General features: G+C 39.8%; 1 protein-coding gene across 2 annotated transcripts in view; it reads left to right on the top strand.

Annotated features, from left to right (window-relative positions):
• Positions 1 to 16,195, top strand: part of fibcd1b (fibrinogen C domain containing 1b) — a 404,668-nt gene that overhangs the window by 94,113 nt on the left and 294,360 nt on the right. The gene's annotated exons all lie outside the window — the stretch shown is intronic.

The following is a 16,195-nucleotide window of genomic DNA, read 5'->3' as shown; positions in this document are numbered from 1 at the left end:
CATCTGTTCTAGACGTTCATTTGGTGCACAATCAGATGCAAAGAGCGTGCCTTTGCAAACACGATGATTTAGCGATATGTTGATTATTGTGGTTGTTCTTCACAGCAACGCATGTATTGTTATGCGATAAAAGACCTAACTCTGTTCAATTAGGCTCTGAGCCTCCTGTGTGGTCCACGAAACAAAACAACCGCGGGGTCTCCAATCAGCACCGGATCAAAAAACAGCACTTTTCGCATTCAGGAAATAACAGCTTCCCTACAATTGTGTGGCCAATTATCCCTCTTTGTTTTGAGTTTGCACTATTATTCATGCTGCTGGTGCTGGTGTGTATCTCAAATAGTCTAATAAGTAATCTGATTACTAATGACTAAATACTCCTTTAAAAAGTATCTCAGTTACTTTTCGGATTACTTTTTTAAAGTAACTCAGTTAGATTACAAATTACGATCTATTTTCATACATAAGGCGTAACAGATTATAGGGTGCATTAAAGCGGTCATATTATGATTTTTCTTTTCTACATTTAAAACACTTCCTTGTGGTCTACATCAGTGTTTTTCAACCACTGTGCCGCGGCGTGAGATACAGTCTGGTGTGCCATGGGAGATTATGTAATTTCACCTAATTGGGTTAAAAATAGTTTTTACCAGTAATTGTAATCCGCAAATAATGTGCCTGTACTGTCTAGAGCTCGGCAGAGTAACCGTGTAATACTCTTCCATATCAGTAGGTGGTAGCAGGTAGAAAATTGCTGCGTAGATGTCGGGAACGGGGTTTGTCGTGATCACAATATGCAGGTAAACGAAAACTGAACTTGCTGCAAAGTAAACAAGAGCAGAATGCTGGACGACAGCAAAGACTTACAGCGCGTGGAGCAGACGGCGTCCACAAAGTACATCCGTACATGACATGACAATCAACAATGTCCCCACAAAGAAGGATAGCGTCCGCACAACTTAAATAGTTTTGATTGCCAAAACTAAGCAGGTGCGGGGAATAGCGTTCAAGGAAGACATGAAACTGCTACAGCAAAATACCAACAAAACAGGAAAAGCCACCGAAATAGCAACAGCGGAGGATGAATGCCCCACAACAAGAAGATAGAGGAAAAGAAGGAGCTTATTGACTACAATGGCAGACCCGCGCAAAATACTTTGGGTAAACCTTTACCATATATGGAAAATCCGCTGACGTCAATTGAACAGTCCACACGTATGGTCACTGGTCACACTTATCATTAAACCACGTACAGAATAAAATAGCTTCGAGGTCGGAAGGCGCAGCCAGAATTAATACGTACATTAGGCGCACCGGGTTATAAGGTGCACTGTCGATTTTTGAGAAAATGAGATATTTTAAATGTTATATATAATGTCTTATAGTCCGAAAAATACGGTAATTAACAAGCCCTTGTTTGGCTTTTGTGTAGCACCTTGTTGGGGCCATTCAGGAGTGCCGTTGTTTGTGCCTTTATGATAATTAGTACCTGTACTTTTTAGACTGGTGTTTTTTTATGTTGTTATTACTTTTTGTTTTCTATTTGATTGTATTCCTGCCAACTTCCATCCATCCATCCATCTTCTTCCACTTATCCGAGGTGGGGTTGTCGGGACAGCAGCCTAAGCAGGGAAGTCCAGACTTTCCTCTCCCCAGCCACTTTGTCCAGCTCCTGCCGGGGGATCCCGAGGCATTCCCTGGCCAGCCGGGAGACATAGTCTTCCCAATGTGTCCTGGGTCATCCCCGTGGCCTCCTACGGGTCGGACGTGTCCTAAACACCTCCCTACGGCATCCTGACCAGATGCCTGAACTACCTCATCTGGCTCCTCTCTATGTGGAGGAGCAGTGGCTTTACTTTGAGGTCCCCCCGAATGGCAGAGCTTTTCGCCCTATCTCTAAGGGAGAGCCCCGCCACCCGGGCGAAAGAAACTCATTTCGGCCGCTTGTACCCGTGATCTTGTCCTTTTGGTCACAACCCAAAGCTCATGACCATAGGTGAGGATGGGAACGTAGATCGACCGGTAAATTGAGAGCTTTGCCTTCCGGCTCAGCTCCTTCTTCACCACAACGGATCGATACAGCGTCCGAATTACTGAAGACGCCGCACCGATCCGCCTGTCGATCTCAAGATCCACTTTTCCCTCACTTGTGAACAAGACTCCGAAGTACTCGAACTCCTCCACATGGGGCAAGGTCTCCTCCCCAACCTGGAGATGGCACTCCACCCTTATCCGGGCGAGAACCATGGACCCGGACTTGGAGGTACTGATTGTCATCCCAGTCGCTTCACACTCGGCTGCGAACCGATCCAGTGAGAGCTAAAAATCCTGGCCAGATGAAGCCATCAGGACCACGTCATCTGCAAAAAGCGGAGACCTAATCCTGCAGCCACCAAACCAGATACCCTCAACGCCCTGACTGCGCCTAGAAATTCTGTCCATAAAAGTTATGAACAGAATCGGTGACAAAGGGCAGCCTTGGCAGAGTCCAACCCTCACTGGAGACTGCCAACTTATACATGACAAAAATATTCAATCAACAAATGTTTAAGAAAAACAGGAAGTACGACCAAGCAAACATAACATTTGGATTCACCACAGGAGGGAATGTTCACCTAGCCTTTGCAACCTTCTATCTCTGTCTTGTTCTACTTTTTGCTGCAATAAAACAAAGTACAGATCCCAGTTTAAAGTCGAGCAGGAGGAGTTAAGGGTAGCGATATGAGGTTTGAAGCCCTGCCTTGACAGGATGTGCCGTGCATATAATGATCCCTGCAGTACGAGCGGAATCATCTCCTTTTTTAGTGTTGTTGTGGATTTTCTGTGAATGTTATGGCAACCTGCCCTGAAGACGCATATTTTATTATAAAGCAGCAAAATGCTGTGAAATACAAATTAGCAAAGGTTGCTAGGGTTTCTCGAATCGATGTACAGTGGTTGACAGTTTGAAATGTTTCAGGGTTTAAGGCTGTTTTGTATTGACTTCTGGATGGATTATACATCGAGAGAAAGTCAATGCCAATATTCACTTGCATTCCTTCTGATGAACTACATAATAAGGAATATAGTTGCAAATTTTTCACAAAACAAACAAAAACTGCCATTATTGCTCATGACTAGGGACTATAAGGCGCACTTAAAGGCCTACTGAAAGCCACTACTACCGACCACGCAGTCTGATAGTTTATATATCAATGATGAAATCTTAACATTGCGACACATGCCAATACGGCCGGGTTAACTTATAAAGTGCAATTTGAAATTTCCTGCTAAACTTCCGGTTGGAAACGTCTATGTATGATGCGTATGCGCGTAACGTCACGACGGCAACGGAAGTATTCGTACCCAATGTGTCACCATAGAAACTGCTCTGTTTTCATCGAACAATTCCACAGTATTCTGGACATCTGTGTTGGTGAATCTTTTGCAATTTGTTTAATGAACAATGAAGACTGCAAAGAAGAAAGTTGTAGGTGGGATCGGTGTATTAGCGGCTGGCTGTAGCAACACAACAAGGAGTACTTACTTGGATAGCAGACACGCTAGCCGATGCTAGCCGCCAACCGCATCTGTGATCGGGTGAAGTCCTTTGTCGCGCCGTCGATCGCTGGAACGCAGGTGAGCACGGGTGTTGATGAGCAGATGAGGGCTGGCTGGCGTAGGTGGAGCGCTAATGTTTTTTATCATAGCTCTGTGAGGTCCGGTTGCTAAGTTGCTAAGTTAGCTTCAGCGTCGTTAGCAACAGGTCCATGGTTTAATAGTATTGTTGATCTTCGGTCTATCCTTCCAGTCAGGGATTTATTTATTTTGTTTCCATCTGCATTTGAGCCAGATGCTATCACGTTAGCTCAGTAGCTAAAGAGCTTCGCTGATGTATTGTCGTGGAGATAAAAGTCACTGTGAATGTCCATTTCGCGTTCTCGACTCTCATTTTCAAGAGGATATAGTATCCGAGGTGGTTTAAAATACAAATCCGTGATCCACAATAGAAAAAGGAGAGTGTGTGGAATCCAATGAGACCTTGTACCTAAGTTACGGTCAGAGCGAAAAAAGATACACCCTGCACTGCCTCTCTAGTTCTTCACTCTAACGTTCCTCATCCACAAATCTTTCATCCTCGCTCAAATTAATGGGGTAATCGTCGCTTTCTCTGTCCGAATCTCTCTCGCGCCATTGTAAACAACGGGGAATTGTGAGGAATCCCTCGTCCTGTGACGTCACGCTACTTCCGGTACAGGCAAGGCTTTTTTTTATCAGCGACCAAAAGTTGCGAACATTATCGTCGTTGTTCTATACTAAATCCTTTCAGCAAATATATGGCAATATCGCAAAATGATCAAGTATGATAGAATGGATCTGCTATCCCCGTTAAAATAAAAAAATTCATTTCAGTAGGCCTTTAAAATAATTGTTTCCCCTCAATACTCGACAGTGTGCCTTATAACCCGGTGCGCCTAATGTAAGTAATACGTTTGGTTGCGCTTACCCACCTAAAGCATTTATTATTATAAGCAATTTTTTTTTGGTACATGGTGTAATGATAAGTGTGACCAGTAGATGGCAGTCAAACATAAAAGATACGTGTAGACTGCACTATAATGGCAATTAGAGATGTCCGATAATGTTTTTTTTGCCATTATCCCGATATTGTCCAACTCTTAATTAACGATTCCGATGTCAACCGATACCGATATATACAGTCGGGGAATTAACACATTATTATGCCTAACTTTGTTGTGATGCCCCGCTGGATGCATTAAACAATGTAACAAGGTTTTCCAAAATAAATCAACTCAAGTTAGTTGTTCTGTATGTTGAAAATCCCGCAGACTGGGCAGTCTTGATGAAATGTCACAACATTGAGTTAATAGACTGAACATGGAAATTGGTTTAAGTTCCTACAGCTCAATTTATTTGTCTGTCTTGATAGTAGGATTATGAAGAATGGAACTCACACAGATGAATAAATACTATCAAATCAGGAAGCAGTTGGCTACATTGTGGTGGTCTACGTGCATGCATTGGTAGTCTTGAGTCATACGGCAATGGCGTCTGCGTGTCACTTTGTAGGGTCGGCTTCATGCTCGTGTCGCATCAGTCTGTGTTAAATGATTAGTCGGGCCCAGCAGTTCTAACGCATGCAAAGCCTGGCCCACTCCATCAGCTTAGCGGGCAGTCGGACCTTAAACCCGCCTTGCAAACGTCTCTCACACACACACACTTCAATACCAAGACAACACATATAAAAGCAAACCCGGTATTCCGAGGCAGGGTTTTGGCCGTGAGGATTTGTGTCCAAACACGGGCGCGTTCATTCAGAAAGTGAGCACGTACTCGATCAGTCACGGCGGCGGCCAACCTGAGCCTCCTTTTGTCTGCGGCTGCTGCTGCCGGCCTGCTTGAGATTCAGCTGCAACGCCACAAACATTGCACATTTTTCTATTAGGTTCAAATCCTCTCCGCTGGAGGAGGAGTCGGTTTGGCAACATAAAGTGTCAATGCCTAAAATCCCAATAAGCTGTTGCCCCCCCTCAGGTATCACACATGTGCACCCATAGCATTTTTTTAATTTTTTTTTTAGGTAACTACTGCGTTTATTTGGACCCTGTTGCTGACCAATATTTTAAAGCGCTTTACCCAGACGTTAAAGCACGGGCGTCCAAACTTTTTGACTGGGGGACCGCATTGGGTTAAAAAAAAAAGTTGTATATATATATATATATATATATATATATATATATATATATATATATATATATATATATATATATATATATATATATATATATATATATATATATATATATATATATGTATGTGTGGGAAAAAATCACAAGACTATTTCATCTCTACAGGCCTGTTTCATGAGGGGTTTTCCTCAATCCTCAGGAGATTTTAATGGAAGCATTCACATACCATGGTTTATATAGGGCACAGAGCGGGTGGGTACAGGCAGGCGTGGGGGCGTGGTGATTGAATCATGTGTTACCTAGGAGGTGTTTCCTTCTGTGACGGCATGCTGATACAATTTCGCTGCGCTTGTTGAGGGATGACAACTCTGGACGGTATATGATAAACAGTTTCTCTTTTAAGCATAGGTTGCATCTTTTGTTACCACTGTTGTAAGGTGTGCTGGATGCAAGAATTTGCCATGTTATTGAGTATTCAACATTATTTTCTTTGAGATTCCAAATGTGTTTGCTGAGTTGTGTAGTGTTCCGGAGTCTTTTGCATCTGAAAGAAGCCTTGTGATTGTTCCATCTGGTTTTGAATGCTCCCTCAGTTAATCCTACGTATGTGTCGGATGTGTTAATGTCCTTGCGTATTACCTTTGCTTGGTAAACGACCGATGATTGTAAGCACCCCCCGTTGAGAGGGCAATCAGGTTTCTTGCGGCAGTTACAGCCTTTGTCGGTTTTGGAGTCGTTCTGCCTGGTGGTGGACGGCTCCTTTTCAATTGCTTTATTGTGGTTTGAAATGATTTGTCACATGTTGTTCATGCAGCTGTAGCTCAATTTAATGTTGTTCTTGTTGAATACTTTTCTTAGGGTGTTGCCTTTGGGGAAGTGTTTGTCGATCAGGGTGAGGAATTTGTGGCCAATATTAGTTGAGACGTTTTTGCTGTATGGGGGGTTGTACCAGATAATGTTGTTTCGTTTTCTGCTCCTTTTTGGTTGGTTTCCTGGCGTGGGTTCGTAGGTGAGGGTGAAGTTGTATCCGCATTCATCAAGTGCTTTTTGGTACGGGGGGGGGGGGGGGGGTTGCTTTGTCGAATTCAGATTTGCTAGATGACAGCATCGATAGTCTTTTATTAATTCCGGTAGGTATTCTTTTCGTGGTGGTGGGTGGGTGGTTGCTGTCATGGTGCATGTATTGAAGTGTTGTGTTGGGTTTCGTGAATGGTTGGTAGCTGTTATTCCTCAGGTTGAAAGTGACGTCGAGGAAGTTGACGGTTTGCTAGTTGGCTTCAATCGTGATCCGTAGACCGTTCTCTTTGAAGATTTGGCATATACGCTTCTTGGTATTCTCGCTGCTCCTTGGCGAGGCGCGACACACTGCCAGTCCGTCATCACGGTAAATACCAAGGTTCAGGTTGAGGCTAGCGAGCTGGGAGAGGAGGAAACTCCCAACAAGGTCGCACCTTTCTGCTCCGTCAAAACTCCCCATAGTGACGTCGAATGTTGAATTGTTCTTTTTTTGCCATGGTGTACCGTTGCGGAAGAGTATGGAGATCTTTGCATGGATGATGATGTTTCTTTCGTTGCCTGTGATTGAGTCGTAGTCCGAGGCAAAGTGTAGTGCTTTGGTCAGTAGGTCTTGCGTGATGGAAGGGTAAAATTATTCGACATCGAAGGAGATAAAGTTGAGCTGTTGTTTGTCTTGGATGTTGCTGAACCATTTGATTACTGCTGCTGTATTTCTCCATTGGTTGAGTGGTGTTTTGTCTGTAATTTTTGTGTTGATTCTGTCCAGGATTGTTTTGCTGATTTTTCCTATTTCGGATTTAGTTGGGTTTATTAGTCGGCATGATGGGTTATTTGCGAAGTTGGGTTTGTGGTCCTTCAATGTGATGAAGGCTTCCTTGTTGGCTGTAGCATCCACCCTGTCCTCGATGTCCAGTTCAGCCGCGATCCGTTTGTTTTACAGGTGGATGTTCTGTAAAGTGTTGGGTTGTGCTTTTTTGTATGATTTAGTGATGCTTCTGTCCAGTAAAGTGTTATGTTCTTGTATGTTCATTCTGTTGAAATTTGTGGTTTTATCGGCAGCTATGATGAGGTTGCTTACTTTCTTGATGCGCTCCGTGTCATTTTTCAGCTTGGTGAGGAGTGGGTTGCGGACTGGCTTGAATTTGACTGATTGTATCATTTTGAGCATGTCGTTCTCAAAATCCTTTAGTTCCTCAACTGTGGGTGGGTTCTTGGTGGATTTGAATATGTAAGTTTTCTTTTGTGTTCCTTTTGTTTCAGGGTGGAGAAAAAAGTGTGCTTTCCACCGCATCCTTCTCAGGAAGTGTTCCGTCTTCTCTATGAGCCTTAGCTTGTAGTCATTCTGCGCGGGTATGGGAATGTTCTTCCTGGAGTAGTTGATGTTGAATTTTTCCATTTCTGATCGTCGTACAGTGCTCAACAAAAATGAATTTGGAGCGGAATATATGTCTTGATTTGATTATCCAAAAAAAATAAAATAAAAATAGTGCCCGATACCGTGGTAGAGCGTAATATGTATGTGTGGGAAAAAATCACAAGACTATTTCATCTCTACAGGCCTGTTTCATGAGGGGTTTTCCTCAATCATCAGGAGATTTTAATGGAAGCATTCACATACCATGGTTTATATAGGGCACAGAGCGGGTGGGTACAGGCAGGCGTGGGGGCGTGGTGATTGACTCATGTGTTACCTATATATATATATATATATATATATATATATATATATATATATATATATATATATATATATATATATATATATATATATATATATATATATATATATATATATATATATATATATATATATATTTATATTTATATATATGTATTTATGTATATATATATATATATATATATATATATATATATATATATATATATATATATATATATATATATATATATATATATATATATGTATATATATGTATATATATATATATATATATATATAAAAATGAGTACATAATAATATGATAATATAATGGATGTATAAATACTTATTATTATAATTGGATATTAAGAGTATGTGAGAATTCAACTCTTACTCTTTTTACTTAAGGTTTTTCAATCAATCAGAAATATCAAGCAGCTAAGATGCGCCAAACATGGATTAAGTGTAGAGAGTGTTTTGCATTTTTCCCATCATGCCTTGTAATAGATTGTTTGTAGTTTTGATTCATTTATTTTGTTCATGTTGACTGTCTGTTTTGTATTATATCCGCAAAGTTCAATGAGCAGTGTTTTTCTGTGTGACCTTGTTTGTTGAATTTGTGTGTTGATTTTTTTTTCCTGCACCATGACTAGGGAAGGTTGTTTGGATATGGTCATATAAGTAAATGCTGTGCAATAATTTTAATGATTGATTACATTTTTTGGGCCACCAGATGGTGTCAAAATGGCAGCTTTTTGACAACTGCCATTTTTGTACATGATATTAGTACCCTGCTACCGCCAGATTGCTTATTGAATTTGTGTGGGCCAAATTAAAGACGTTGTCTCGTGTGCCTTATTATGGCCGTAGTTTTGACACCCCTGCCTTAAAGCTTGGTGATGGTAAGCTTCATTTACACCGGTGTGGCAGGCACTGGGAGCAAGATGTATAAAGTGTCTTGCCCAAGGACAGTGGCAGTGGCTAAGATAGCAGAAGCTGGAGTCTCAAGTTTCTGGACTGCCGCTCTACCCGCTGAGCAACTCCGGCCCCCGACAATCAAGACGATGTTGACGGTGTGTGAACACGCCCATTAGTGTTGCACTCTCATGTGGCAGCCCCACAATGTTGTGTGCAACCATGTGTACGTTCCAGGGAACGGATATTAGTTCCATCAAGGGTTGTCATGATACCAGACTTTCAGTAATTGATATCAAAACCAATTACGTTCCACAATTCTTGATACTTACCAGATTTGTCGGACCATAGGGCGCATTGAAGGAGTCTGTGAAAGTCTCTCGATGTGGGTAGGGTTCTCCTGAGGCCAATGGATCTTCTCGAGCAGGTTTGAACAAGTTTTTTTTTTTCATATACACTCGTGTACAGGACTTTTCAGTCTTGTGTGCTCGTGGTCGGTTGTTCTTTCTGTCGTCGGGTGTGCATGCTCTGCTCACATCCACCCTCCTCGCTCATGGCCGCGGCCCCTGCTGATAAAGGCGACAGGTGATTAGATAATTAGCCCCAGCTGGGCAATCTACTCACCTGTCAGCTGGACTTCGAAGCCGGGCCATAAACACTCTTTTCCCGCAGAAATCGCGCCGACCACGCTCCCATCCACAGAGTCATATTATAATGATTGTTTTCCACATGTAAAACACTTCCTTGTGGTCTACGTAACACGTTATAGTGGTTCTTTGGTCAAAATGTTGCATAGATTATGTTTTACAGACAATTTTCAAGCCGCTTTGTGACCGTCTCTTCAGTTTTTAGCACTTCCATAGCGAGACTACTGACAGAAAATAGTTTGAACTGTGCTGCTTAGTATTAGAAACGGCTTAAGGGGAGAATGAATGCCCCACAACAAGAGGATGGAGAAAAATAAGGAGCTTATTGACTACGATGCGGACAATTATGGCGGAAGTGCGCACATTTTCGGGACTTATGCATACCAAATACACATCAGCAGGTACCAATAGGTAAGAAAAGTTGTTTTGCATAATAATGCCAAACAAAACGCATAAAATGTAATATGTCTCCTAATAGGTGCCATAAAAGTACCCATATGTTGAAGCACAGTACGTCTGACTACAGCAGCCGTAATGTTCCGCGTTCCATCGTAGCTCACCAAAGTGGTACTAAAACATTTTGACAGATTTTTGAGCGCCGTGTGTAATGTTCTATATTCTCAACGAAACATCAACGTTTTTGGTGTTGCTAGCTTACACGGGTACTTGCCAGCGTCATTTATTTCACAAGCCTGCAGTCCACACGTTTCTCTTATGTGTGACTGCCATCCGCCGGTGACACTTATCATTACACCATGTACCAAATAAAATCACTTCGAGGTCGGTAAGCACAACCAGACTTAAAGGCCTACTGAAACCCACTACTACAGACCACGCAGTCTGATAGTTTATATATCAATGATGAAATCTTATCATTGCAACACATGCCAACACGGCCGAGTTAACTTATAAAGTGCAATTTTTAATTTCCCGCAAAACTTCCGGTTGAAAACGTCTATGTATGATGACGTATGCGCGTGACGTCAATGGTTGAAACGGAAGTATTCGGACACCATTGTATCCAATACAAAAAGCTCTGTTTTCATCGCAAAATTCCACAGTATTCTGGACATCTGTGTTGGTGAATCTTTTGCAATTTGTTTAATGAACAATGAAGACCGCAAAGAAGAAAGCTGTAGGTGGGATCGGTGTATTAGCGGCTGGCTGCAGCAACACAACCAGGAGGACTTTGACTAAGCTAGCTAATATTCCTGATTTGATAGTATAGCTAATATTTTTAGCATAGCTCTGTGAGGTCCCGTAGCTAAGTTAGCTTCAATGGCGTTGTTAGCAACAGCATTGTTAAGCTTCGCCAGGCTGGAAAGCATTAACCGTGTGGTTACATGTCCATGGTTTAATAGTATTGTTAATTTTCTGTCTATCCTTCCAGTCAGGGGTTTATTTATTTAGTTTCTATCTGCAATTAAGCCCGATGCTATCACGTTAGCTCCGTAGCTAAAGTGCTTCGCCGATGTATTTTCGTGGAGATAAAAGTCACTGTGAATGTCCATTTCGTGTTCTCAACTCTCATTTTCAAGAGGATATAGTATCCGAGGTGGTTTAAAATACAAATCCGTGATCCACAATAGAAAAAGAAGAAAGTGTGGAATCCAATGAGCCAGCTTGTACCTAAGTTACGGTCAGAGCGAAAAAAAGATACGTCCTGCACTGCACTCTAGTCCTTCACTCTCACGTTCCTCATCCACAAATCTTTCATCCTCGCTCAAATTAATGGGGTAATTGTCGCTTTCTCGGTCCGAATCGCTCTCGCTGCTGGTGTAAACAATGGGGAAATGTGAGGAGCCTTTCAACCTGTGACGTCACGCTACTTCCGGTACAGGCAAGGCTTTTTTTTATCAGCGACCAAAATTTGCGAACTTTATCGTCGATGTTCTCTACTAAATCCTTTCAGCAAAAATATGGCAATATCGCGAAATGATCAAGTATGACACATAGAATGGATCTGCTATCCCCGTTTAAATAAAAAATAAAACAATTCAGTAGGCCTTTAATATGTACATTAGTCGCACTGGGATGTGAGGCACACTGTTCATTTTGGAGAAAATGAAAGGATTTCCTATGCACCGTATAGTTTGAAAAATACGGTATTCAATACCACATTAAAAATAACAAAATGAAATCCACTACTGTATTGAGTGTTTAAGATCACTGCGCTTCAACATATTTTAGCACCACATTTAAATTGCGGTATCAGCTGCCAAGAGGTATTACATTTAAAAAGAAAAAAGAAGTGCAGTCTTCTATAAGTCCCCAGTATATCAAAACAAACAACGCTCTGCTTACTGTATAAATATGCTCATGAATAACATTTGTCAACTATTTTACATTCTAAAAAGAAACAGCAGTGCTCTACCACCTCCCCGTTTATCCAAACAAACAATAATGGGCTTATGAATATAATCTTAAAAACCGCCGGTGGTCCATTATTTTACTTTCTAAAAAGCACAACAGTGGCGTGGAGCCTTCAAGTGTAATGATATGGATAACAAAAGCCTAAAACATGTACTTTAGGACAATTATTTTATTGTTTTTATTAGTTATTAGCGTCAACTTTTTTTATTGTGTTTGTGGAGGGAAAGTGTAGTCAGCGCTGCTTGTAGGAGGAAAAGTCACCGCCGCTGTCCATGTTACTGAAGACGAGCACCAGCGGGCAGGGCGAGACACAGCTAACAGATGAATAGATTAATTAATCACCTACCAGCTGTGTCTCGCCGTCAGCAGTGTCCGCTGGTACTCGACTTCAGTACCATGGACAGCGGCGGTGACTTTCCTCCTACAAGCAGCGCTGACTACACTTTCCCTCCACAGTGTTATTATTCCTTTTTGCTTTACTTTCCCTGTTTTTCTTGTTTATTTTATCTCTACTATGTGCCATGAAAAAAAGAGAGCTGCATTTAGCCAATTTACCCCCAGGCCATACTTTTCCTTCCTGGTGAAAGAAGTAAAGCAGTGGTGTTCAAAAAGAAGAGTGTCTTTAAGCTGGGTTTCCTTCGCACGTACGGAAGTGGTTAAGGTTGGCTTGCATGTAAGGCACACTCTCTGGGCTTGTGGTGGCGGATCTCCGCTGACACCCGCACGGCGAATATCTGTATGCCTTCTTTTATTCGACGAGTGCATAATTGCCAAGATACACATTTAATAAGTACCTCTACTCGCTAAATATAGCAAAAGCTAAAGTGCATTCATGACAGACATCCAAGAATAAGTAAATATAATAATCATGATACCTACTAAGGTTGTCAAGATACCAACATTTTGGTACCGGTACCAAAATGTATTCCGATAATTTTCGATACTTTTCTAAATAAAGGGGACCACAAAAACAATTCATTATTGGCTTAATTTAACAAAAAATCTTAGGGTACATTAAACATATGTTTGTTATTGCAAGTTGGGACTGCCTTCAGAGCGTGGTGGGAGGCTGTAGCTTAGCGCGCAGCCCCAGACCTTTCTCCCCATGAGCTAAATTGAATCCTGTCTCTGTTTGATTCCTTTGCTTCTTGTCTTGTCTAATAGATGTCATCGGTGTTTGAACCTGACAGTACCGATACTTTTCGGTACTTTTCGATTCTTTTTTAAAGAAAGGGCACCACAAAAATGTCATTATTGGCTTTATTTGAACAAAAAATCTTAAGGTACATTAAACATATGTTTATTATTGCAAGTGTTTCCTTAAATAAAATAGTGAACATACAAGACAACTTGTCTTTTATTAGTAAGTAAACAAACAAAGGCTCCTAATTAGTCTGCTGACGTAAGCAGTAACATATTGTGTCATTTATCATTCTATTATTTTGTCAACATTATTAAGGACAAGTGGTAGAAAATGGATTATGAATCTACTTGTTCATTTACTGTTAATATCTGCTTACTTTCTCTTTCAACATGTTCTATCTACACTTCTGTTAAAATGTAATAATCACTTATTCTTCTGTTGTGTGGATACTTTACATTAGTTGTGGATGATACCACAAATTTAGGTATCGATCCGATACCAAGTAGTTACAGGATCATACAATGGTCATATTCAAAGTCCTCATGTGTCCAGGGGCGTATTTCCAGAGTTTATAAACATGATAGGAGTTTTTAAATATAAAAATATTGATGCAATCATAGTAGTATCGACTAGATACACTATTGTACTTGGTATCATTACAGTGGATGTTGGGTGTAGAGCGACCCATGGCATTTGTTTACATTAGCTGTGACGCCGGTGAGCTATTTTATCCTCCTACGGTGTGTAGTGAAGCACGTTTAGCTATTCCTCGTCCTGCAGTGATAATGATACTTGTAAGAAACGTACTTTATTCATTGCCATGGAGGCGAGGATTAGTGATTTAGAAGAAGCTAAAACCCCGCCGACGGCGGATGGATGTTTTCCGCTAGCTAGCTAGCCATGTCTTAAACACCATAACTTAACCTTTATCGATAGTTTTTTAAGCCAAAATGCGTCCATTTTAAACACTCTGTGATATTGCGCTGCCGAACATGCTTCTCTGCTTGTACAACCAGCAATGTCACAACACCGTGACACCGCACCGTCATGCTCGGGAACCGGTACTTTTTCAAACAGGGTATAGTACCGTTTGTCATTCATTGGTACCGCAATACTATACCAGTATCGGTATACCATACAACCCTAGTGCCCACAATGAGCGTATCTGATGGTTCTTTATATGTTCATAACCACACCTCAAACACTGCGGCACACTGAGGCTATGACAGTACCCGCTAGTACTTGATAGTACTTTGAAATCGGTGATGCTCTGAGACCAGACACGGGGAAATGGTGCCGTCACATCCTTGGTCACGTTTTTAGGTGATGTGGCGCCGCCAGCTGCGACACACACACACACACACACACACACACACACACACACACACACACACACACACACACACACACACACACACACACACACACATACACACACACACAGACACATACTGGTTATCATTTGGAATGGGGACCAAGTTTTTGATCATCACTTGTGGGGACCACCTTTTCTACAGGTTGTGGAGGCATAAAAAAAAAAAGGTAAAATACCCCTCGGGGGGTACGGTGCAATGACGGCGGGGTTGCGTCTAGCCCCGAGCGACATGCTTTATATATATATATATATATATATATATATATATATATATATATATATATATATATATGTATATATATATATATATATATATATATATATATATATATATATATATATATATATATATATATATCAACTAAAATCATGTGGTTTTTTGTACATATATGAAATATAAAATCATATATATATATATATATATATCTATGTCTGTATATATATATATTTATATATGATTTTTATATTTTATATATGTACAAAAAACCCACATGATTTTAGTATATATATATATATATATATATATATATATATATATATATATATATATATATATATATATATATATATATATACTAAATTCATTTTAGCATATATATATACTAAAATCATGTGGGTTTTTTGTACATATATAAAATATAAAATCATATATAAATTTACATATATATATATATACATATACATATATATATACATATACATATATATATATATACACATACATATATATTTATATATATATATATGATTTTATATTTTGTATATGTACAAAAAAAAACACATGATTTTAGTATATATATATATATATATATATATATATATATATATATATATATATATATATATATATATATATATATATATATATATATATATATATATGATTTTATAATTTATATATGTACAAAAAAAAACACATGATGTTAGTGCACCAGTCGTGGAAAATGATCAAACTATATAAATAAAATCCTGTAATTTGATGTTGGTATAATTTTTTTAAATCTTTATAGACTGAAAATTAACACCAATGAGTTGACCGATAAACATTATTACATAATTTATTCAGAAAGTATAAATAACGACAACTAAATATAGAATGCTATTAACCGCAACATTTAAGTGTAAAAAAAACCCCACAACAACATTATGATTTGTACATTTTCAGAATGTGCTTGTTCTATTTTTAAACAAAGAAAACAATCTGAAGTTGTCTTTATTTTTAAGTTATCGTGCCTTGAGTAGATTGTTCTCCATGTGGACCCCCGATCTAAAATGAGTTTGAAACCCTGGACAGGACAGATTAAGTAACCAAAAACAAAAAAAACTTTGTTTTTTTTTAAATCGATTAGGAATCGCGATTCATTCAAAAATCTA

The sequence above is a fragment of the Entelurus aequoreus genome, linkage group LG08, assembly GCF_033978785.1.
Source record: "Entelurus aequoreus isolate RoL-2023_Sb linkage group LG08, RoL_Eaeq_v1.1, whole genome shotgun sequence".
NCBI classification, from domain to species: Eukaryota; Metazoa; Chordata; class Actinopteri; order Syngnathiformes; family Syngnathidae; genus Entelurus; species Entelurus aequoreus.
This window is presented reverse-complemented; position numbering and strand designations above follow the sequence as displayed.